The 27,102-nt window shown below is 40.1% G+C and overlaps 2 protein-coding genes across 5 annotated transcripts in view; both read right to left on the minus strand.

Moving 5' to 3' along the window:
• The window catches only part of tab2 (TGF-beta activated kinase 1 (MAP3K7) binding protein 2), a 41,032-nt gene extending 25,903 nt beyond the window's left edge, over positions 1-15,129 (minus strand). For all 4 annotated transcript variants that reach the window (XM_042391279.1, XM_042391280.1, XM_042391278.1 and 1 more), the window contains exon 1: positions 13,727-15,129. The gene's annotated coding sequence lies outside the window, so the exon portion shown is untranslated. The remainder of the gene's footprint in view (positions 1-13,726) is intronic.
• Positions 15,130-18,288: 3,159 nt separating this feature from the next.
• Positions 18,289-27,102, minus strand: part of cdk19 (cyclin-dependent kinase 19) — a 70,210-nt gene continuing 61,396 nt past the window's right edge. The window contains exon 14 of the transcript XR_006092095.1: positions 18,289-18,502. The gene's annotated coding sequence lies outside the window, so the exon portion shown is untranslated. The remainder of the gene's footprint in view (positions 18,503-27,102) is intronic.

Below are 27,102 nucleotides of genomic sequence, written 5' to 3' on the forward strand. Positions count from 1 at the left end.
ATATTAAACCGTTTTCAAAGTTGCTCTATTGTGATTCTGTTAAGTCAGAGTAACATCCCGTTCTAATCAGCACAGTTCCATTCTTTCTAAACTTTTTTTGTGCTAAGAATATGTATTGGTGGTGGAGAAGCAGTTATCGATGCATCCCGGCTTCACTGTATTGCTGGACCTCCGTGTGCTTGGCTGAGGAGAAAACCCTCCGCCGGAAATGCTTCCCGCAGCTGTTAGGAGTATCATTCCCCACCTTGAGGCCAACCAAAAGACAAATAGCAGCCAAGTCACGTGACTCCTCTGCTGCTGAGATGCCATTCGGTCTTATTCCAGCCCTCTCAAAACATTCAAGTCATACTTGTCTCCCTCAGCGAGCAGGCCCTTTTCCCCTAAATCAGGCTAATTGGCTTGTAATACAAACTTGTCTAATATCATCACAACTATCAAAAAGTAGCTCAAGCCTTCTGTTATTGGTGATAAGCTTAGAGAGTCTATATTAAATGGATCACAAATGATTTCTCAGTACATCCCATGTGCAATGTTTTACTAACATAACACAGCAAATCATTCCCATCAACACAAGGGACTACTTAGTGCATTTTTTAAGTCTGAGAATGTTGATCTATGAGGTGAATATTTGCTGAATAATTTAAAAGGAACAGTCTGACATTTTGGGAGATACGCAGGTTTTTTTTCTGCCTCACATCTCACAGAGAATTTCACATCAGTTTCATCTCTGCGTGTCCAGTAAAGTGATAGGCTACAGGTCTGGAACTGCTGGCATGGCTGTACCAAAAGTAAAAAAAAAAAAAAAAAAAATGAATGAAAAATGAGACACGGTGGTTTTAAGAGTAGTCAGCGCTGGCCAACAGCTGCTGAGTGTGGTGAACGCAGCATCTCAAAAGTCCTGTCCTCATAGTGTGATATACCAGGTCAAACAACAAAACAAAGACAGGTGGCTCTTGATACATTTCTGACAGTTTGCCAACAAGATACAACATGTAAACCAGTTGTTTTGGAGTTGCTGGAAGGTGTGTTCACTTGTGTTGATGCTAGGCTAACAGTTTCCCCCTTCTTCAAGTAGAGCGATTAATCGAATTTTACTTTCACTTACAATTTTGGCATCCAACGATCATGAAAACAAGGTAAACGAGATAAAACGATTATTGTGCCACATTCCGTTCTGCAACGATGCTCTTGTTTTGTCTTGTGTTAAAAATCCAGCGCACCACTTTCCTTTACAGCGGTGCACTTTCACCCAAACTCACTCTCAGCCAGGCTGTGGCATGTTTAGCTCAGCTCGAGCCAAGATGACAGAGAGAGAGCCTTTGGTCAACAGGAAAGGTAAAAATCGATTCAGCTGTTTGGAAACACTCTGGTTTCACTCTGATTTCAAGGAGTCCAAAGAGGAACAACAACTAATACTGTGCAAGATTTGTTACGCAGTGGTGTCTGCATCACAAGGCAATACGACCACATTGTTTAATAATCTGGAATCTAATCATAAAATGGTCTGTGAACAAACAATAAAGGAACAGAAAACAGAAAACATAAAGCCCCCTCCACTTCCTCCACTGCAACACAGTCATTGATTTAGAACATTCTCACTCCAGAGTCGTTTACGCCACCAGACATAAGAACGTCCAACTAGAAACACTGTTCAAATGGGAACCTTTTGTGTCTGCGGGGGGCCACAAACGTTGTAACATTAAACATCAACAGTAAAAATAATAGGAATGTCCAAACTAATAATAAGGTTAGTGGAGGATAATTACAACACACCAGACATAACTTTGTCCTTCATTGTAACTTTTTTGTAAAAACTTGGATATTGCTTTTGTTATTTAATGTTCATTTACTTTTCTTAATAAATCTGCATACATGCATGGACTCCTCACATGTCCAATATCAGCATAGACCAGCTAATATCTTTAAATGATAGCTTCTGTTTACATTATTCTTCTTATTCGGTACAGGAGATGAATTACAGTTGGAGCAGAGTTGATAGCAGAGATGCAACTATTGTAGTAATTAAAAATGATAGTACATACTATGATATACACCATTAATATATGTAATTTATATTAAAATAGTGACTAAACTGTTAAAAAGACAAGTTTTTTTTAAAAAGTTCAATAAATGTGTGTTTCCAAAGTCAATGAGTAATCATGTTAAATAAGCGTGATATCAATATTGATCAAAATAATCGTAATTATGATTTTTGCAGTAATTGAGTAGCCCTAGCTTCAAGTCTGTGCTAAGCTGAGCTAAACCTTTTTGAGCTTTTTCTCTACTGAACACAAAGTGAGTACTCCTTTAAATAAAACCAAAAGCTGGAAAGTCAAACTATTTGTATCAGCCCCCGAACTGTCACTGAAAATCGAAGTTATGTTGTCACTATCTAATCTTCTACCATGAAAGGTCCTCTGCACAGGCTAGTAGAAATAGATTAATCAGCAGAAATAGCTTGTTTTAAAAAGGGAGCGGTAGAGAATGAAATGTGTTGTCTGTTATTCAGTTGAAAATGCAAATAGTAGGGGAAATTACAAGGGCTGTTGTGTTTTTGTTCCTAAACAAAGTATAGCCTGCAAAGTGAGATATGGAAGCCAGATATCTTAACACCTGCCCAAGCAATCGTTGAGTCACAGGTAATGATCAACAGCTGTATTGGTTTTCCACAGATACTGTTATTTTGCACTATATAGCAGCAAACGTTTTACTTATTGCCAACTTTATGATACTTTAAGTGGCTCAATCAACCATCAATGCTCTATACTGCGGTATGGGCAGACTCATGTGCACGGCTCACTTTTCCCACACACCCACAGTTGGCTCATGTGTGGCGGTTCAATGTGTGCAGGCAGTCATCGGCTGTGCTGATGCCTGCAGAGGACAGGAGGGACACAACACAGCACTGGTTCTGCCTAGACTGGCACCAACAGGTGTGCCTAGGAGGGTGCCAGCGCCGGCCTGACCTGATCCGCTGCACAGACAGCAGCCAAACACATACACACACATACACCAGAACCCAAGGCAGCACATTCCTCTAAGGAATACCACAGCAGAGTGGCTCTGTTATGACATCTCTAACCAGGAGCGGAGGAAGGCCAGTGGGTTTGGGAGGCCAAAGGGCACCATTGAAGAGAGGGAGGAAAAGTGTATGGGGGGTGGGGAAGAGGATGGGGGAAGGGTGTGGACTCAGCTAACCCAGGGATATCCCTGCACAGTGCACTACACTTCCCTTATTTAAATTCAAGAAGAGTTTCCACAGATCAGTAACTGAGAACAGGGAAACTATCAGAAACAATCCATACAAAGGGAGACTTTGGGCAGCTAGCAGAAAGTACAAAGCTTCCCCCTCTCTTCAGCTGATTCAACTTTTACAAGCTTATATCCAGCGCGTTCCTCTCTCCCTGCTAGATCTCTGATTAGTTATAGAAAGTTGTTTCTGCGGAAGAAAAAAAAAGCTGATCTGTTTGCATATTGCAGATCCAAGGGTGAAGGTCCCACAAGCTTTACTTGTGACTATGTTTGCACTGCTGTTGTGCAATCTCCAGTGGAGGGCAAAAAAGATTCCTCTCAAGTGTTACGGGAAGTAAGGCTTGTTTTCTTCATCCCGGACCTCAGGTGGTTATATCGGAGATGCAAAAGGTTGCAAAACACTGACAAATGAAAGGTCTAACTTAATAGACCACTACTGCTACAAGAATTTCATAGAGACCCACACAGGCAGTTGCCCTTGGCAAAGCTGAACCACAACAAACAAAGGCTTTTCAGCTGGGTGGACTCCGTTGTCCACCACACCCTGACAATATGTTTTCAGAGTGAGACAGCAAGGGAGCAAGGGAGTATGAGTGCCTGAGGCCCACGCTGTTACTGATAGGACATCAGATCAAAGCCCTTTCCCATCGTTAGAGAATACAAAAACCTGAGAGAGATGAAAGACCATAAGCAGATTGTGGGAGAAATGATGAAGGACAGAGCAGTCCCTGTATGGCATTTACAAACAGCACAGAATAAGACAAGCTTTCTGTGGTGCGTCTGTGAGGAAAAGTTAGAGGGAGTCAGAGGGTACGTGGGGCCAGAACCTGCCCACAGGATAAGCAGAGGAGTGATAAGGCAGCAGCCTGCGGTATCCATCCTGTAGAAAACAAGCAGCAGGGAGGTAAACTCACAATCTGCTTACTCACACTACATCAGTTCCTTGGATGCACTGCAAAATTATTCTCATTCAGTCTCACTTACTCACTCGGTTCACTATCACATAAGATTAAGAAAACTATCTGAGTGGTTGGAACCACAGAAGTGTGGCTTTTTTTCTTTAAAAAAAACAAACAAACTCATAGAAAGATTATCAAAATAGTTGCCAGTTAATTTTCTGTCAATCAATTGATCTACAAATCATTAGAGCGGTACATGTTTGATTTGAGCTTCAAGCAGAGTGATGTGAATAAGGGAGTTGACTAACTGCTTTGTTGCTAGATTGTTGAGGGACATTGATGGGAACTTGGTATTGGTATTAATGAAAAAGCAACAGTAAGTAAGCAACAGTAATGAAAAAGATAACAGTAATGAGCTCAACCCCCCTTTCTTTAAGATAAATACAGCCAAACTGCACTTTCAATCTGTGGAGGCTCAAGCAGACATCACTGAGCACGCTCAGAGACGCAGTTCAGTAGCTCTGCTAGTTTGACGAGTTGAGAGCAATAAGCTATTGTTCAAAAATCATGCATTATTTGGTTCAGTAAGTTCTGTCCTATTTGGTTCCTTGTTGAAACCAAGGATGGGAAACTATGTGCATGGCTAAACACCACTACAAGTGAGAAAATATTTTATTTGTGATTTGGGTGAACTGACCCTTTAACTATCATAGAATTATTAATAATCCAATCAAACTCCAGTTTGCACAAACACATGTTCGTACTCCTAAAAGCTGTTTTAGTCTGCTATTTGTTTCCTCTGCTGGTTTAAAAGTAACGGTATGTTAGAATTCCTCACTTAGACCTGTATTAAGAAAATTCTGAATTTATTCCAACAATATCTCATGTTTTCACAATGCTAACAAGCCACTTCTAATCCATGTGTAGAATAAATATAGGAGATTTGTTCCCATATAATGTGACCAGCTACTGCTGAAAGGAAAAAGAATTGGTGGAATCCCTCCATGTCATAGTATCCGCCACTGTAATAAGCTTTAATATTAGGAAGCTGGAGTATGTTTCACAGACAAGCTGCACAAAAACCGGGACACTAACCTCCACCCAACCTCACACAAACCAATATACAGGTTGGGGATGTCACGTAAGGTCTGGAAACACTCTGGTAAAGATCAGTGTGTAGTCTCCTATTTATTTCAGAGCAGAGAAAAGACAGAAAGAGACTGTAATAAAGATTAAAGAGAGACAGGATAAGGAGGCAACAGGAGACCACACAAACCAGGTCAACATTCCTGCAATGACAGGCACATTGATGACGCTGCAGATATCTTAACTCCTCCTATCAGATTGTCAATCGTACAAAATACACATCCAGTCACACGTCTCAGAGAGGAGACTGTGCTCATGTATCATACAGAAGGGATAACCAGGTACATGATTGTGTCTTTTTGTCTTTAAGTCTCACCACAAAGGAATCATGTTTACTATAAACTGCTGTGAACAGTGTAGTCTTGTAACAGCAAACACAAATCTAATTCTTAAACAAACATTAGTGCTGCTTAGGCTTGGGCAGTATCACAGTATTACGGTGTACCAGGGCATTTAGAAATCCAGAGAGTATGATTTTCAATACTGTCAAAACTACAGAGTTTACGAGGAGCACTTGAAGGCAGCATGTAATCCCCCCTCTAACCACAATGTGGGTTGCAATGGCAGAGTGGCGCTGTCCACATTTCCGCTCGTGGACTCCGCAAGAAGTGAAGACTGCAGAGGCGGTGATTCAAAGTTTATAATTTTGCTGAAAACTTTAGCCAAAATAAGAGACATTCGTGTCTTGTTATGTTTGTGGTGAATGATATTTATTAACTGATATTTATCTGCTTGCCTTCAGTCAGTTTTGTTCCTGACGTTTACTCAGCCGTTTCTCCGCTGTGGTACTGGATGATCATAACACTCGTAATGTATTTTCTAGGCAGCTGGCTGTTTGCAGGTCGGGTCAGGTTCAGGTGGTTGATTGACGCATATTTTTGCAGGTCGAGTGGTGCGGATTGGCTCTCATAACGGATTGGGTGGGCGCAGGTATTATAAAAATCCCCGGACCCGCACATCACCACCAGACAATGTCATACATGCTACAATGACTTCTATCATCAGTAGCTCAGCTTTTTTTGTTTGTTTTGTTTTGTTTCTTTCCACACAAATACCCTCATAATACTAGTGAAATCTCAGGAAGGTATGAAGGTATGAAGAAATAGATACCGTCCAAGCCTACTACTGCTCCTAGGTGTAATTACATCATTCAAAACAACCATTACAAATACCGAGTGACCTGCAGTGCCACTAATAAAAGCCTGAACATAATTCACTTCCAGCACACTACACACACTTCACACTATGATCCCTACCAAATATAAAACTAAGCAAGAGGCCAAATGTGAAAATGCAAACTGAGGTGTTTGTGACAGAGATGCATGGTGGAAGGAAGTGTTTGTGTCACACACACGTATCCTGCTGCAGAGGCTACGGTCTGCAGGGCTCTGTGGAGCACACAGGCCAAAGATAAGCGCTGAACCATCTTCCTGTACGCTGTCACTCAGGGGTTACATTCAAAAAGCAGCCCGTGTTGGAACAGCAGTGCTCATGTGGAAGTGCAGTGACACGTAACACTAGAAAGGCCAGAGGATTTGTGGATGAAAGAGAAAGCCAACAGGCAACTGAATGGATACATGTAATTATCTTTAATATTCGATCGCTTGTTTGTGAAAGTTGAACAGCGCTGGTTTGCGCTCAAAGTGGGTCTAGGAAAAGTCACACAGGGCCAATTTGAAATGTGAGAGCTGTTTTTGCTTGAAAATTCATAACAGCCATTAACTGATGTGGAAGAATTTCACACTGTTGGCAGCTTGACCTTTAACTGATAAACCATGATGGATTCACTTTTAATAATCATTTGTAAATGAGATACGCTCCATATGACAAAGTGACACAGGGACAACAACACACACACACACAAAAAGATGGTACTTTACAAAACTTAAAATGTCTTTTATAGACTAACTGACCTATATTCTAAAGATATTAAATACTGAACAGAAATTAAATCGCTAATAATAAAACAAAGAATTAAATTTGATTCTCACATTGAGTAACAGGTATCAAGATAAAAAGAAACCATTCTAGCTGGCCAGCTTGTCAAATTAAATCCCAGAACCTGTTAGTTCTTGCACCTGGTTTTATGTGAGAGTAAATCAAACCTAAAACCTAAGCCCAACAATAAGAAGTAAACACTCACGCACTCAGAATAAAGGGCTGCCTAATCTTACTGGTCTGTAGCTTCTATTGACCAATAAATCATAAAAGAGAAACAAGGGTGGAAATGAATGCTTCAAGCACAACACTGATCCCACTAACAATGCCGAAGTGTCTCAAGAGCTGCACTGCTGTCTTTCCAAACATGCCTGTTTAACACACCAGCGGCTCTGGTTCCAATTAGTTTAAATGCTACATCCAAAGGGAGCCGGCGGAGGAGCTTCACTATATTCTTTTAATTGATGGTTGCGCTACTATCCTATTTCATAGCAGAGTTTCTGCAAAGGGAACTTGAAAAACACTTCATTAGCATGAAAAAGCTGCTCTTTAATTATTCCACCGCGTTCAAGTCTGATTTACAAGTGCCATTACACGGGATGGCTATTTTGAGATCATTTATTTAGCTGAACAATTCACCAGTCTGTAAATGTTAGTGATGTTGGGGTTAACGTACCCTTGTCTCCAAACATAAGCTAATGCATAGTGACATTAGCAATTTTAGTTAGTAATTCTTCTTTCCTACACACCATTGACATGGGAAATTAGTTTTTCTTGCATTCATTGTTGAAACCGCATACTTGTCGGTACTAACAACAAGCTTCCATCACGTTTTAATGATTAACAGTAACTTTATAAGCATCCAACAACAAATAAAATATGTAGAGAGCAGTACTGTAATGGCTGTCTGCAATTAAATAGCTATCACACTTAATGAGTGTGTTATTCTTTTGCAGATGCAGTACACTGTAATGCTTTGGATTTCATCTACTCGTGTATACAACTATGAATAAGCTGAACATGTGTGAGTGTACATTTAAATTTGAATTCTGTTTCTCACAGCTCTCTATCACATTTTCATAACAAGAACATTTGTAGTGAATATTTCTAATAAAATGGAGCAGCAGCAGCCTTGATGTTTGTAAGAAAGGACCAGAAGGCTGCCAGGTAAATCCTCCTACCTAGAGGTGAGCAGGGCACCAAACTCACACTGAACTCCATACAGTGCATACAATACAAGACTGATCGCTGTGCTGCTTCCAAGTGTATATGCGCCTACCTGTACCTGTGCAAATGTGATAATGTACATGCAAAGCTGACTATGTCTGGATTTTAACAAAAAATTCTTAACAGTTTTGAGGAATCAGACCAACCCAAGCAATTCAAGGTCTCCTCACTTTGTGACAGAGGATGTGCCAGTTTACGGAAACTATGGCAGCATTTTTAGAGGAATAGAAAAAAGCCAGAAGTGATGAAACCCAGAACGCTCAGGTCATGGGTAACAGGGATGGGGGAGGGGCAGACGTACACAATCTCTGTGTAGGATGTGGTTCACTTTTCTCCTGTTTACTGATGCATGTACAGAGAGAGACAATGAGAAGGTGAGCTATAATCCTATCTTTGACTGCAGAGTGTATGGTGCATTCAAAGGCGTGACTAAAGAGGACCAACAAAGTGGAACTGAATCTTATGTTTGCTGCGTTGCAATAACTGACTGACGACAGCAAGCTGAAGCAACGTTCACCTGAATTGCACAGTGTGGCAAAGTTTACCCACAAATTTTACAAGTCTGAAGTCCAAATGAAAATATAGTTCCCTTTTGCGTACTTAAGCTCCAGTTACTACTAGGGATCTACAAATTGCAGGTTACACTGGTCCTGGCAAATCAGGCATCAGCAGCAGGATGTTTTCACCCATGTCTCCTACACACAAATGAGCAAAGTGAGTTCAGTCCCAGCCAGCACCACAGATCATCACAATTACTACGATGTGTTTGGCATGCAAACCGTGCCACCTTAATGTCATTAAATGAGAGCTTTTAATAGTTGTGTTAGCTCAGTAAGCAACATTTCAAACAGTCATTTAATACGATAAAGCAGCTACATTTAAATGTACGTCAAACATCTGAGAAATACTGAAAGTGACACTAAGAGTTCGGGAGAAGCATCAGCAACTAATCCGTCAGTGCAGATTTGGGGATCTTGCACACATGTTTTGAGATTTTACGATAGGTGAGTTTGAACTTAATGGAATCGTCTAGTGCTATGGGAACATCACTGCTGTCTTTTACAACGATCTACATCTTCATATTCTAACACTTTACATTTTTTATCAGGCATGACCTAATCTTCATGTATCTTCATTACTTTATCTGCATTACCTAATCTGTGTGTTACTGCAACACCTTTGCAGTTAGTCACTTTGGCTTATAAAACTTGGCTTGTCAGCACGTCTGCTAAACAAATGTCTGACTTATGGATGGGTATAGAACCGCAATCTTGAGCACAGACTAGATTGTTTCCATAGCAGAGAGTATGAGAAGTGACTCCTTGGTTATATTCTTAGTCACTCATTCTTTGATCGGGTTTTACTTGATTCAGATCACATTTTATGATTTGATACTGTATCTTATTTATAGGAAGTTCTATGGAACTGTATAAAACACAATTAATTCACTTGTTTTGCTAAATTTACTTTCCTTTAAACTTGTTTACTGGTGTGCTGTACTGGTACTGAACTGGTAAGGTAGTGAAAAAGTGGATCCCTCTGGACTGGACTTCCTTCTTACTAACTTCTACTGGACTTGCATATATCAGGTGGCCAGAAACACAACCAAAAGACAAATCAATGAATGCAGCTATAATGTATCAAAATAAAGCCTAATCATGCGCAACTCCAAAGAGCTGAGAAAAGCAAAACTTAAATGTTCTCGCGCACGTCTCGCCGTTATTGTGGATCATTTGTAAAGCCGCCGCAAAAGTGGCAAACCCGATGAAGTGCACGCCGCAAAATTAAAAAGCACGAGCGAGACAGCGAGAGGTATAGTGGACCGTGCGGTGTCAGCCTCGATGCGTGCTATTTAACCCTTGAACTGGAGAGGACCAAGAGCAGTATAGTGTGTAATGGAGGACTCCATTTAAAGCGGAGAAGTCAGGAGAGCTCGACAGGGGGAGGGGGCTCCAATAAGAGCCTCTCTTCCTGACAGCCACACACTGGAGTGGGGGAGGGTTAAAAGCACCAAGCCCTCTTCCTGAGTCTACAGCAATGGGCATAATGTGATGGATCCTTCCCTTCCAATAACTTGAATCCCATTTGGCATTACAGGTCTTAACCTGACACGTTTGCTCTGAAGAAAACACGCGCTGTATAATAACCTATGTGGACAGGTCACTGAGCAGAGAGCTGCCTGAAAGAACATGTATCAAGTTGTAGCTGCACTACTTCAGAGTGTGCAGCCTCTTAAAGAGAATCTGTTGTGACGCACAGAAAAAGAGAAAGGTAAGCCAATATCGTTTCCTGGGTTAAACTGACTCTGCACTGTTGATTCAAACAACAAGCATTTGTACTTCATCCAAACACACTTATATGCAGTAATTATCCTTCCCGTCGTGAAAGGAGAAAAAAAAAAAATATATACACCCCCACCCTTTGCTCTGGTTGGTGATAAGTTGTGCAAACTGCAAATGATAAATCAGGAAACTGGTTTTTCAGGAAAGAAGATTGAAGTATCGGCACAGAGCTCACAACAACACGCCACAATCTCAGCTTGTTGTACAAGTCCTCAAACACAAGTGTTAGCCCTGCTTGTTTATTGTACAAGAACAAGTGAGCCTGATTCTTCACCTCGATCAACAAGCATCAAGGCAACTTAGGTACTGAGATCAGTAATATGTGCGGTTACTTAGTCATGTTGATTTAACCTGTTGGCATATGCTTAATAACATCCAAACAAAGCAATTAGCAGCCTGCCATTCTGTACAAGTGTTTGATCCTCACCAAAATCCCGATTTAGCACTTATCATACAAGAGCTGAGCAATCGCTGCTGAGTCTCCGAAGAGAATCAGCAAGGCCTCCTAGCAACATATTTGCCCAGCTACAGGCACACATGGTTTCAGTTAGGGGTCTGCACCTATAAACAGTTGGCCATGGCAGCTTATTGGTCAGGAAGTGCAATGTTGACTGCAAGTCAAGACAGGCACAAGCTGCTAATGAGTGATATACACTCTTACAGTCTAGCTATGACAACACAGTTTAGATTGGAGGTGTTTAGAGGCCGACAGAGAAGCGGTTCTGAGCTCTTTAGAGTTGTGAATAAACTCGACCGCCTCAAAGCAGCCAAGCAGAGAAACCGGTCAACGTCTACTGAGGGTAAAGAGTAAAATAAGAAGCCTGGATTGTAAAACTCACTGTCAGGTAGGTTGTACTTTGACCGTGACTTCTAACTACACCACAATCAAACTCGTGGATTCAGGATTTCAGAAGGCCAGTTCATTTCTAAGCTGCCAGTTTTCGAATTTAAAAAAAAAAAAAAAAAAAAAAAAAAAACTAATTGGACACAGGTTGATTACCTGCCAAACTGGCTGGTTGAGCTTACAGACTTTCCAGTCACAACCAAGTCAAGTCAATTTTATTTGTGTAGCCTAATTTCACAAATCAAAAATTTGCCGCAGGGGGCTTTACGGTCTTTACAGCAATACCACATCATTGTCTTTAGACCCTCGATTCGAATAAGCGAAAAACTCCCTAAGAAAACCCCTTACAAGCAGCATTTTGCATCATTTGACTGGTGGCTGGTGTTAATATCAAGGCCAGCCTAAGTGATACAACATGGGGAAACACAGGCTCAACACACCCAGAGGGGTTTCAACTGTGCCAAGTAGACCACCACAAATGGCCTAACACTACCATGAATTGAAAGCAGCTTTTATAACCTCACGCGGCAATTAAAAAAAACATGAAACACCTGTCATCAAAAAAGAAAGCAATATTTGTGATACATTCGATTGCAGTCGCCGTGATTAAATGTGTTTGGACTGCATGAAAATAACCAGTAAGTAGAAGGACAGAAAGATTAATATCGCACAGATCTTTTGTGTGCATAAGGAATTTCTAAATCACTCCACCATGCTCCTTCAATACTTCAAAAACACTCCAGTATTTCTTTTTTGCAATCGCATGACTTTTACCATACGAAGAAACCCGTAACTTAAAAAAAAAAAAAAAGTTGCAATCTGTGCCTCCCTGCCCATCCAGTCACCTTTAGTGGCTTCACAAAGAATAAATGAAACAGGAAAGAAAAGTATCATTGTGATGGGTTTGGTTATCTCAGGATAAACATCTCTCCTCTTAACTATACAAACAATACAAACAACAACAACAACTGAGCTGTCATTTTGGCTAGAACAGGCTCAGACCCACCCCCAACCCCCCCCCCCCCCCTTATCGGTTTCAATCACAACTGCCACAAATCAGGAACATCTCACTTAAGGACAAACATGTAGATATCTGACAGGTGAAGAGACTCACTTATCACATCTCCTACAAAAACAAAGTCTACTGTGTCTCTTTTGGTTTAATTTGACCACAGTGGTGCAACATTAAGATGGTCAAATATTAGACTTCAGAAGCTCTATATGCATTATCTCTTATTAAGATAAGAGGCAGGATATATGTAGTGGCGTTTACGACGATACTTTAACTTGTATGTATGACACATTCACAGCTATAGTTGGGTTACTCTATATACATTTTTATGTCTGTGAAGATTCTCAGTCATCCAGGTCATGGTTATCCAAGGAGGGTTGAATCGAGGGCAAGTGGACTTGAAGATACTTGACGACGTTTCGCCTCTCATCCAAGGGGCTTCTCCAGTTCATAATATACATTTTACACAAAAATGTAGCTTTCAGTGTTGTGGCGAATGGATACATAATTAACAGCAGTGTGACAGCTTAATTTTGAGGCTTGTTAAAGATAAAATACTCGGTGTATGAGATTAGGTGCAGCTACAACTTTATGATTTAACGTTTCCATCCACGACTCGTCTTGCGACGTTTCAACGGAGAGCTCAATGGAAAAAGTAGCCTAACATGGGCTACAAAACATGTAGCGTCAGCCAGAGTTATGCTTAAATAAAAAGACCCCTAATATATATAAATAGATATTAATATTAAGTGGGGACTTGAAGGAGAAGATAACGAATGAGTTTTATACTTTAGACAGTGATTTGCTAACTCGGCCGAGACGGAACAGCCCCCCAAACACTTCAAGTTAGCTAACTATGCTAGCTGCTTGCTGTGGACAAAAACTTTTTCCACATCTGAAAAGTTTCTTCTCTCCATTTTCTTTGAAACAGAATGAGGCAGTATGTAAAAACGCGTATCGCACAAGACGCTGGAGTGTTTTATTAATTCACAGTAACGTTATTAAAACGTTATTCTTCCGGCTGTTGCTAACTGGCTTCATTTAAGCTTCATTTAATGTAACTTACCTTCCCGTCTCCGCTGACGCCGCCGCTCCCCGGGCCGCCTTCAACACCCGAGACCGCCGCCGGACCTCCAGAGGGCCGCGGAGCTGGGAGAGGAGAAGCCGAGCAGGATCCAGCTACTACCAGGGAGACGAAGAGCCAACTGCACCGAGGCCCCGGGCCTTGTGTGTCCTCGAAATAACGTTAGGGGAGGGATACCGAGCCTCAGCCCTCCGCTGTTTGACTGAGACTCGGGAATACCTTTTTGACAGCTCCTCTTCTTCAGCCCCCCCCTCCCCTCGACAGCCCTTCACTTTTCTCTTTTTCCTCACTTCCAGCAGATACGAATCAAAATACTGTCACAGAATATGGCGGCTGCATAAGCAAGCTACTATCGCGAGAGGAAGACTTGTTTTTCTTTTTTTTTCGGTTTCCCAAAGTTGTGCTGAGGGAGGGAGGAGACAGTTGTGATTGCAAAATGAGCTGAGTCGCCTGCTGCAGCAAAAGATGCAAGCAAAGGAAAAAACAAGATGAAAACTATGTGAGAGAAGTGTTAGAGCTGAAGATCCCAAGGATGTCTGTTTTGATGCGCCTCTACTATATATCAAATGTGACAGTGACAGTTAGGGCTATCTAGCTACTGTATTAATCTCTTCTTATCTCACCTTCCTCCACAGGGAGTGAAGTGCTCAGTTAAGCAATACAGGATCTACTGTATTGCTCAACTGAAATCAATAAATTACCACTCCTGTACACTCTTAAAGCTGAAATAGGCCAATGCAAGATGATTACACCACTTATATTCACATTCACTGTGGATTCACATCAGATAAATTGTCTCCCTAAATCCTTGCATGCAAGTATTCTGTCCAAAGAAAATTTGATCTATTTTAGATCTCTTTCCCCTTGTTGTCTGCTTGGTTTACAGCATCACAGACCAGCCAGGCTGGTACATGTCTTAGCCCAAATCTATTGGGGCTGGACCGAATAACAACTTCCTCTTATTGTGTATTGACACCTCATAGGTTCCTATAATTACCCAAATAAGTGAGTACTTCACCTCCCAAAGGAAATGACACATTTTGCACTCAAGTGTGAAATACAAACCGGCATGTCATTGCCTGCATTTATAGCAACATTTTTGTTAAACTCCTGTGATTTCTGAAGTGAGGCTCCTGTCTTGTATCTGTTTTGACCAATCTAACATTACAAACAGCTGTTTAGATGAGATTTTGCAGTTGCATTATTTCCTGCAGTGCGGGAGGCAAGCCTCAAAACAGAGTGGGTAAATCTGGCAAGTGAAGACCAAACACAGTGTGTTCCCTCATTGGAGGATTGTAAACACACTTTGCTCCACCACTTAGGCTGGGTGAGGGCTGCCAGGTAGCAAATGAAAGTGCACCAGTGTAAAGTGTGTTTGTAAAACACACTTTTTTGTATTCAATTTGTATGAATATGATAAGAGTTTTCTTGTCATAATACATTCATAAAATTTCATAATGAACTTTCACATTCAATTTACCATTTGTGTTATGGTTCTGTCCCAGTCCGATTCTATGTCTCTCCACCAGTCCACTAGATGCCCTCGGGCCTTTCTCTCTGTTTGTAAAGACTGGACTGATGGGAGAAGGGCAGATAAGAAAAGTTGCTAATTATATTTAAGGACCACTTGAGACACTATTGCTTGCTCCATTGAGTCTTGTAGAAAGTAATTGTAGGAGTGAACTGAATCTCAGAGCAACAGTTGTCTTTCGGTCCAATTTATGTTACATGCAGCCTTAATATGCAGACCACTCCACTTGACAGATTTATTGGTTCATGTTTATTTCATCAGCAATTTATGTTTCTAGTTTTTTGGTAAGAGTTCCTTGGTTGACAATGTAATGCTGAAGTTTATTTGCTATGTTTGCTCAATGTTACTTGTGCACTTATTGAAGTTCTATTTATGTAATTCTGAGACAGTTTGATGAGTGATGGTTTACATATTAAGAAGATTGCGCATGATTATATTGTAGACTTTTAGTTTACTCATGAATCTGTTTTCGATTTGTTCAGCCCAGAGCAGCTTTTGCCTTTTGTGTTTTTTCTCAACGGCCTGCTTTTCCCTCCACACCTGCCCTGCATCCTGTGTTTTCCCCAGCCAATCAGCTTCTCTCCTGTTCTCCTCTTCCTCCCCCGATTCCCCTCACTTAGATTTCTCCACCCGTCTCCCCACCTGCACCTCATCTCCTTGTCAGTTCATTTTATTATTTCAGTGAGTATTTCAGTCTTGTTGGATCCTGTGCTTTGTTCTGCTCTGTTTATGACCTCTGTTCAGTTCAGTTTTACTTTGCCTGCACCAAAGCCTAGAATAAAGATGTTATTCTTCAGCCTTGCTCTGTCTATGGTCTTCTGCATTTGGCTTACTTGTTTTATATGTTACATATTCTTGTGCTGCTTTTATTTTTTGGTGAGCAAAAGATTATTTTCCACTCTGGTGAACAATAAAGTTGTATTCTATTATATTTTAAGATGGATATTGTAGCAATTTTACTAAGAGATCACTCTGAGTGAAAGCCTCATCTTGACCATTTCATAGTAAGAATAAAACTGTTAAACATATCATATTACAGTGGAATTTGCATGTGAAAAAGAGTTAAACATTATTATACCATAAAAATATTGTGATCTTATAATAAATCTCTCTGGTGTGGGTTGGTGCTGATGCCACTAAATGCCAGTCCTCAGGGAGTTATGGGACTTCACTGGTATTGGTTTCAAGTGACAGTTTTTGATGTAAGAACCCTCCAATTTCCACTTGCAATGTTGCACCCACTTTTTAAATTGGGGACTTTTTTTTTCATTCTGCGTGGACACCATAAACAGGTGTCCCATTTAATTTTTCTTTTACGACATAATTGATGTGGACCACGTCTCCTGCTCGCCACTTCTAGCTGCATTAACCCACACATGGGGTGAGTGAGTGAGAAAACAGACGCTTGTGGGAGCTCTCATGAAAAAGGACGGCGCATTTGTTCTTCAGTGAACTGGGTGGAAACATATGGCGTCTCGTGTGTCGGCGTAACGCAGTGACTCACACACACGCAGTTACTCACACACAAATTGTGGCCCCTGCTATCTCGCACAGACCGTGACCCCTTGACTCTGAGTTTGAAGCCCGGGGAGCTGAAATCCCCTTCAGTCCGAACAGCAAACTGACAGTACAGTGCAGCCTCTTATCCTCTCTGACCGGCCCTCTCACACAGTATTCATTACTTTACACAATGCCTTTATACACTTTGTAGTGGTGCTGGTGGTGTGGGGGTTATGTGTCAGGCCTGTGAATCAGCAAAAATAAAACAAAACAACAAAAAAAACCCCCAAAAAGCAGCATAATCCAAATTCTCAAGAATTTCCAGTGGATTAACCTTGTGAATGTGGCTGCATTTTATTTCTTTTCCAGTTTTGATTTCATTTCACAAGCTGCCAAACAAGTGGAAGTGGACTGTGTGTGCTTTGGAATTACAGGCCCCCTCCACAACCAATCCACCCACCCACACACACACACACACACACACACACACACACACACACACACACACACACACACACACACACTACCAGCTCCATTTCCCTGTGTACATGCTGTACTTAGACACAGATTACAAGAATGACAGTGTGGTCCGTCCCAGAAAAAAAAGGGGCAACATGTGCACGTAACAGCAGCAGCCTGAGAGAAATCAGACATAAAAACCTGCTGTTGCACTCTGGTGCTGCGACCGGCCACACTCCTCAGATAGGCTTTTTGGAGAAACAAGGCCGGCCACCCACATTCTTGGCATGGAAAGAGGCCTGTTTCTCACGGTCTGAGGACAACTTGTCATGGGGTCAGCAGTTTAGATTTAGCTCTACAGTAGGTCTCCAGTCATTATTCCCCTCTTAAGCAAACTTCTGTGCTTGTCCACTGGCCATTTGGAGCGGGTTTATGCACCCACTCTGGTACTAACAAGCTGAACACAGCATTGTTAAGGATAGGGAGAACAGAGAGGGAAGGAAGTTGTTTTATTCTCAAATGTACAAAAATGACATATGAAAGTGCAAGTCTGTGCATTCACCCAGGTGCAAAAATAGATGCTTCATCATTGAGACTAAACCTTGTAACAGACGAAAACATAAAATATATCTAAAATAGCAAATATGTCAAAAATATACAAAATAATTGCAAGTTACATAAAAGGAAACTATTTCAGTAAAAAATCTCCACACATATACATCTTCTGTTATCATACATATACTGTATCCTCAAGACTACAGACAGCTATCAACAAGAAGCTACACCATAAATATACTGTATGTAAATTTACTAAATGTAAAACTTTTTTATGTATATTTGACATATGTTGATATACTTAATATATGTGATATGTCTTTGTACTCCCACTTTTTGGGAATGCTGCACTTATGAGTTGTAATTCTGTACTTCTACTTCAAATTTGTTAATCAATCAATGTCATCAATGCTGTTTTCCAATAGTATGTATAATGTGCGTATAATTGCACTCATTCTACTCATTCTATTTCTAAACATTCCTGCGGTCCATACTGTCTGTGAAGAGATCCCTAACTCAATCCCAATGGAAGACACAGGGGTCAAAATCTACAGTCCGCATCACTGTGTGAAAATACAGTCAAAAGTGTAACTGAATGAGGTGTCTTCGTAGCTTAAAGGTTAAGCCACATACCACATAATGTCCTCAATCCTGGCCAGGGACTTTTGTTGCAACTCTCTCCATGTTTCCTATCTCTCTCTCTGCACAGTCATCTGTCAAATAAAGGCAAAAAAATCATCTTAAAATAGTTTAACTTGTGGCTAATATGATTTTTGGACAAAGTTCCTGCTTTGTGTAACTATCCCTCCAACGCTACCAGTTGAGTTGACTAACTGAGACTGGAGAAGCCTCACATATAATCCATTTTTGTACATCCCCATCACCAACACTCAAATTACTTTAGAAAGACCTTCACCGATATGGAAGGATTACAGCAACCGATAACTCCTTCAGTGTACATATGGGCATATGAGTAGTGTTTTAAGATAGACCAGAAAAATGAACTCATCCTTTCAGATAATAAAAGGCAGCTTTGTTTATGTCTTTATTGCTTTCATCCAAGACTTAACAGGATTTAGGCCTCCAGGAGACAAGGTTAGGTATAACTGTGTGTCATCAGGGTAACTATAGTAACATACCTTTAGTTTTAGAGGCAACATGTACAAGCAGTGGACCAAGTATTGTACCCTGAGGGACTCCATATAGCCAACTGTATGATGATAACTTCCTAAGAAATGAAGTTGCTGGGAAATACAGAAAAAATGTCTTTTTGGATAGCATCAAACCAGGCAAGTACTGAGTCAGAGAGACCCACCCATTACCAAACCTTTCCAACAGAATGTTATCAATTACATTAGATGCTAGAAATTGTAGGTTGGCCAAAGTAATTAAAATGCTACTTTTCATAGATTCCGAAAAAAATGACACTTTGGAAATACAAGGTCTTCATCCGATAGTAATAGTGAGTCAGCTGCTGGGCAGACAAGTTGCATAGTTTCATGAAAAGATAAAAAAATATCATAACTATAAAATATAATAATATATTAAGTTAACAAGCTATTGCACATGTGAAAATCTGCAACAATACTGTACTGTACAACATGAACTGGAATGGACTCAGCAGGAGGTAACAGATAATGACACAAACAAAGTCTGGGCCTGTTTTGAGCAGAGTGGAGAGTTTATTACTTAGAGGCAATTGAAATGTCAAGGTCTGTGGAGTGTAAGCATCAAGTTGTGGTTGGAGGCTGCTCTGAGAGCAGACTGGGAGTGAGTGGTGTGATGGCAGAGCTCCAGACACCGATCTCCAACCCTTAAGGTCAAACTGACACTTGGTGGATGCACCCGGCACTTTCCTGTTAGAGCTGCAGTGGATAGAAAGGACACCTAGAGCTGCAGATCAGCCATCTTATTGTGGAAAAGCTAAAATGGCTGTTATTAGACTGATAATATTAGAAAATAGCACTGCAAGGAGTTTGGATGCGGCTTCAGAAAATTTTAAAAAAGGGCATTTTTACTCCAGTGTTTGATTGAAACATCATCCCAATCATAAGGGAAACTTTTCTAACAGTATTTTTGCTAAGCATGGCTCTAGGGAGGGCAATGTCTGTTGGTCGGTCCATCACTTTTGTCCAGACTGAAATATCTCAACAACTATTGGATGGAGTATCATGAAATTATGTTTGGTCCCCAGAGGTTGAATCCTGTTGACTTTGGTGACTCTGTTCTCTAGAGCCACCAGCAGGTCAAAGTTTTCAATTATCCAGTGAAATATCTCAACATCTTCTTGATGGATTGGTTCAAGATTTTATGCAGACACTCATTGCTCCCTCACAACTAACCATAATGACTTTAGTGAGCCCCTGACTTTTCCCTCTAGACATTTTGGTTTTGAGTGAAATGTCACCAAAACTATTGGACAGAATGTCATAAAATTTGGTTCAGATATTCATGTCCCACTTAGGACAAACTGTAATAACTTATTGTAATCACTTTAGTAACCCCTTAACACTTCATCGAGCGCCACCATCATGTCAAAATTTTAATTTGTCCAATAGTTTGATTATGACCAGTACCTGCAAAGTTAATGACTTTCCCATCAGCATCAGTCTCTGTGTTTAGTGCTAATTAGCAAATGTTACCATGTCAGGCTAAACTAAGATGGTGAATACTATGAAAGTATAGAGATAGGGAATGACATGCAACAAAGGCCCCCAGCCAGACGCAAACCAGAGTTTTCAGGTCATGGTCTGCGCCTAATACCATGGTCAGAATTATCATAATTACTAAATTCTGACTTGTAACATCACATCTTATCACATCAACATCCAAGTCACAATTAAGCTCCAATATATCCAAATTGGTAGTTAATACGGAAATGCCTGAAAATGAAACAAATATGGATGGCTCACATCACCAAAGACAATAATGGACAAAGACCAGTATTCAATGCAATTAAACCCAAATTTCATTGCAAAATGCTTAAATCTCTACATGACTAACTCTGTAATCATGCAACCGCCTTGGTTATGTGACCGCTCACAAGTCATTAACATGGGAATCTTTCCTATCTCCACCATCCATCCTGTATGATGTGAACATGGCATCAACCCCTAAGGTGGTGAACATGGTGAACATTACCTGCTAAACATTAGTATGTTGGCATTGCCTTTGTGAGCATGTTAGCTCACTGACATTAGCATTGAGCTCAAAGGTAGGCACTGCTGTGCCTAAGTAAGCCTCACAGAGCAGTTAGTGTGGCTAGACCAGTCTTGTTTGTTATCAAAAGTATTACAGTAAAGCTAATTAACCCTTTAAATCTTAGTGCTATTTTGTCTCCCCCTTCTGGCAGTGAGAGTAAAGGGGGCGCTCAGCTGTGATTGCCTGATACAGGCATGCAGCACGCTCTAACACACACCGTGTGACAGGCACACAGAGAGGGCCAGTAAAAACAGATATGTTTTGGCAGTCCACCAGCCCAGAAATGCATTTTTTGATGGCCCACTGTATGCCCAATGGCCAGTACACCACTGGCCGTAACCTACTGTCGCAGCTGTAAAACAGTGGATAAATTGTTTTGAGCATCACACAAACTCTGTGAAATGACTTGTTTCACTATCAGAATCTGATCCAATTGGATCAATTGGAAAGTTTAGAAGAGCTGTACGATTAACAGCCAAATTAACAGCCAAACAGCATAGGAATGTCACACCCAACACCAGATTTTAAAACTCCATATATTGTGAAATACAGAGAGATTTATCTGGAGGTGATAGACTTAATCAGCATTGTGTGAACTCATACGGCAAGGGCTTGAATGTAAAGGACATTCATTCATATGTAAAGGTTCCGCACTGCAGGTTTAAAGTAACACAACAGTTAAATTTAATATGAAAACTCTGTATTTGTCCAGTCACAACAAATCAATATAAACTCTGGACACTTGAAGTTTGTGGCACTAGCAAAACTTCAACGGTTTCAGAGAAGGCCAAGACTAATCTTTAGGGCTAACCTGTTATGTGTTTGTGACTGCGTTTTGAACTAAATGTTAGGTATGTTTGACGTGGCAGTAGACAATGGTTGAATTTTCATTTTGGAGTGAATAAAACACTGCTTTGACTTGAAATGCACCATCTACTCATTCTGATTCTGCAGCTCCCCACCCTAACTGGGCCAGTGAAAGCACAAACACTCTCTTAACCACACAACTGTGGAGGAGGAGTAGACCAAGACAGCAGTCTACCATCCCACACCAGGCACAGAGCTGGTCAACAGTGAGAGTCAGGAATGGTGGCTGGTATTTAATCGACGACTCAAAGTAACTACTGAGCAAGGAAATAATCCATGTTTAAATCTTTACAAATGAAAAAATCATTACGGTGGTGTAGATCTAATGCATTGCATAGTTTATGTTTAAAAACACTTTGTAATCCAACTGTTAAAATCACAAAATAATATCAAGAGTTCCATTTCAAACGCAATTAATTATATATTTATTTTGGAGAACTTTATCAGGAACATTCAAGATGTCTCCTAACATCTTAACTAATGTGTCTTTAATGTCAGAAGTTAATATGTAGAGTGGGTGTAAATTATGAATACTAATAATAATAATATACTTGATAGTTGGTACAAATGTGTACTTTATAAAAAACTACTATACTTTGTATATCAAAGGATAAGTCTGGTGATAATCTGTATTTTTTTTGTTTTTTATAGTCAAATGACAAGACCAAAACCAACAATGAACTAATCCTCCTAACATGTATTGTGTGTGTATCCAAAGCCTGATAGTACAGGAAGTGTGGTGTTTTTTTGTTTTTTTTTGTTGTTGAGTATCTTTTGTTAGATTTATTTTATATGTATTTAGTGGTATACTAAATTGTGTGTCATGGTTTCATCGTGCTTTTGTCATTCTTTGTGGCTTATGCGTCATGTCATGTTATGTCTTCATGTCATGTCGTGTCATGTCATGTTCTGTTAGGCGTAACTATACATGTAGGCACTGATCATACTGAACAGTGCTGTGGATTAAAGTAGGCAAACTAAATTATGCTATTAATATTAATATAATATATGAATGATATAATTAATATTAATAAACTATGCTAAGTTATGCTATTAATATTGATATACTATATGAGTTACATAATTAATATTAATAACTTATGCTATTAATTCTAATTAGACTAAAGGATTTCTTTCCAGCTCTAAAAGAGACCTCATGACTCGTTTACAGCAACCTGTGCTCGTACAACAGGTGGCAATTTGCAGATTCTGACATGCAGAGAAACTCCAGAAGCGCAGAAGTGACTTCTGTTAGTGACATGTTAGGGTCAGGTTCTACTGGTGGGGTGCTTAGCTTGTTCCTCAGTCGCTGACCCGAGCAGCAGCACAGAGTAGGAAATGGGATCATCTGCATTAATACATTCTGCTGAGCTCTCTCCAAGTCATAAATTTCCGTCGAGCAGTAGCAGTAACACTGCAGGCTGAGCAGCTCATCCAGGGCCTCTGCCAGAACTCACGAGGTCGATGCCAAGTCTCAGCTTGCCTGCACTGGTTTCACTTGTCAAACCACCAGCCCATAAAGAGAACGTGAATGTGGTGCTTACTTGACGCATCTTGTGGAATGTCTTGATGGTGAATGTAAGTGCTCAAATCATCCAAAGACATTCACTCCTATGTAATAAAGAGACAAATGAGAAGTACTTACATTTCAAAGATGTGTAGCAGCGTAACCATATAACATCAGTACGGTCGGTCAGTAGTTGAATTCTCTAGAAATCTGACTGAAAATGTAAAGGCATGTGTAGGTTTTTGCTGCAACGATGTTGTTTTGAGATCTTTCTCTCTCTCTCTTTTTTCTGAAGAACAAAAGCAATCCTTGGTTTTTCCGAGTTTCAGCACTTTAACCACAAATCTCATAATATCCATTATTGCTGACTTTGACAAAAAATAAAAAATAAAGACAACTAAATGTTCACTGTGATGGATTACCTTTCTCCAACAATTTGAAGTCTGTGGAATTTGTATTTCATGCCATGATTGAAAACAACAGCCGTCTGGAAGGTACTTTCTCAGGGAAAGGTAAAAAAAGCACTTAACTTTCAATTCTGTGCAAAAGCTTGTCACTATAACGTCTTACTCTTGCCCTGGAAAGGGAACAGTGTGAGGAGACAGTGCAGACAGACAGTTACTGTCTCTGTAGGCTGGAACAAATTGGTACCTTAAACTATCAGAAACTACTTTGTACTTTAATTGTGGATCTGGGATCTGTTTTCTCTTTAACATACAGTTCCCCCATTTTCGAATTAAGTAACATTAAAGGACCAGTGTGTAGAATTTAGTGGCATCTAGCGGAACGGACTTGGCAGAAATGGAATATAATATTCATAAGTATGTTTTAATTAGTGTATAATCACCTGAAACTAAGAATAGTTGTGTTTTTGTTACCTTAGAATTACTTTTATATCTACATAGGGAGCAGGTCCTCTTCCACGGAGGCCACCATGTTGCACTGCCATGTTTCAACAGTAGCCTAGAATGGACAAACCAAACACTGGCTCTAGAGAGGACTTTTTGTGAGTTTCACAGCCACCGGTTCTCCTACATGCTTGGAGGGGGAGGGGTTTTCAGTTGGTTGCGATCTGCAACTTCACTGCTAGATGCCACTAAATCTTACACACTGGTCCTTTAAAGTTGGAAAAGTCATCATACTCCACACTGTCTAACAGTATCATACAGTACAGTATATTATACATACAGTGCTGTGCAAAAACATTAGGCAACACCATAAGGGAGGCGTCTGATAGGTCCGAAATGTATTCTGCAACATGACAATGAGCCAAAACATACAGCCAGAGTCATAAAGAGCTATCTCCATCAAGAAGAACAAGGGGTCCTGCAACAGATGGTTTGGCCCCCACAGAGTCCTGATCTCAACATCATGGAGTCAGTCTGGGATTACATGAAGAGACAGAAGCAGCTGAGACGCTTAAATCCAAAGAACTGTGGCAACTTCTCCAAGATGCAGGAACAACCGACCTGCCAAGTACCTGAATAACTGTGTGCAGTGTAGTGTGTTATACTTCTATATTGTTGTGTTTGTAAGAAATCAATTCTAAAATGTACAGTATGCTTTAAGTATTTTTAATCAGTCTTTCTGAAGGGACAGTGTTACAAGGACTCAGCAGGATTGAGCAGTGGCTGAATGGGACCAACACAGTAAACAGTCACGCTTGGGTGACATCAAGTGGTGACCAGGAACAGCAACACTCTGTTCAGCTGCGACAGGTTACTGTAGAATCAAACAACGGCTGCAATGCTCCCAACAACTACTGTACAAACAAAAGTGATTGAGACAAAAGAGATTTTTATTATAATAGAGGATATAAAATAAATATACATGACTTTTTTCTCATTTAACAGTCATTTGTACAGTGAAATTTGGACAAGTTTGCTAAAAGCAGCTAAATAAATGTTTGTTTTTTTTTAATTTTCCTGCACTGAGCTATTGCTGCCTTATATATAAATGCTATGAAAAGACAATACATTTAGGCCATATGTATATTTCAAAACCTGTGTGCGAGCGCACACAAACATAATACAGAGAGAATGTAGAAGAGTCGACAGACACCCCAACCTGCAAAGCATTCTGCTGATGCAGCTCACTGAGAGCGTCGGTGTGTAGATCAATTTAAAAAAAACGTCTCATTAAAGTTTTTCTTTTCTTTGTGTAAAACCACACATACTATTTCTTCCACAACAGGGAATCATGTATGAAAAGATGGGATAGAGGGTTATTGTAAGCACGTTTTGTGACACAAGCCAAACGATGCTTGTTATCTGAATGGCATGACGGGCATTGAAGGCATCACAGAAACGCAGATTTGCAGATGGAGCGTCTGTCTGTCTGTACAAACTGTTGAGAGAGGGCGACAATAAGTGCTTATGTTCTCCATTGGAAAAAGACAGGCACATGCAATACTATCAAAAAGGAGGAAACGTGAGAGGAGAGAGCGGCCTAGAGGTGCACTAGATTTCTTATAGGCGTATACTAATGTGTGTCTGTCCATATCTACACACACAGAGGAGCATCATCTGCCGTATTACTTTCATAGCACTGCCATAACTTTAGTGTCTAAAGCAAGACATTAAAAAACATTAAATACTTTTTTAATTTACCACTAAATATTTGAGCAATAACAGTGCATTAAAAGACAATTATTGTATCAATATCTCAACGCGAAATTCTTAAAATGTGTTTTTATGTACAGCATTTCAAAACATACTTAACTGCGCTTCAGTAATGTGTGAGGACAAGATCTGTTAGAAGAGAAAAAAATGAGAGCTAATCCTCCATCGGGATTGTTTGCAGTCTTTAGAGGTGTGACACAAAGATCTGAAATAATATAGATATATTTAGCTGCTAGCTTCCACATTGTGTACATAACAATATGCTACATAATAATGGGAAAAGAAGAGGACACAGAAGTAAGATCCAAAGAGCGAAGAGAGGAGGCGTGAAAATACAAACGACACAAAATCAAAATAAAAAAATAAAATCCTGAACATAATTCATATGACATCTTTAGCAGATGGACTACTAAAAAAAAAGGCACCATCCACACAAATTAAAACGTGGATCATTTTCATTCCTGTAAAAACAGTGACACTGCGGAATATCTGTGTGACTGAAGTTTAAAAAAAAAAAAAAAACATGAAACAAGGTGTCACCTTCATTCTACTGTATATTGAGGCGGCACTAACACATTCAGTAACTAGACATGATTTCATGTGAGCATATAGAGAAGAAATTACTCTAAAATAACAAGAAATATGGTCTAGTGATGCCTGGTTTGTCTGACAGAGGTCCCTTTCTATAGCTACTGTAGTTAAGGCAGAGGAAAGTTTAAAAAATGGGTATTATTCATAGATGTATGGAAATAATAAATATGATTGTATACTATCCATATATATGCATTTCTTTACAATATTTAATTTAGAGTACATTTTAAAATGCTGTGAAAAAGAGGACATAAGTGAGTGCCGTCTTGGACTACTATACTAAATATTACAGATTGAATGAATACACATCACCCATCAAAATATAAGAAACCTGTCAACTGCAAGACATAAGTACTGCGCAGGTGAAAGCTTTAGTCTGGGATTTTTTTTTTTTTTGCATAGGAGTTGTTTGACAGTAATTTGTCTCCCACTGGAGCCTCGCGCTCAATAATACTTGTGACACCTCGCTTGTGTGGAGAGAAAATTTACAACAAAGTGTCTTGTGTATCCTCACTGCTACTGAGTT

This window comes from Thunnus maccoyii, chromosome 17 (genome assembly GCF_910596095.1).
Source record: "Thunnus maccoyii chromosome 17, fThuMac1.1, whole genome shotgun sequence".
In the NCBI taxonomy this organism is placed as follows: Eukaryota; Metazoa; Chordata; class Actinopteri; order Scombriformes; family Scombridae; genus Thunnus; species Thunnus maccoyii.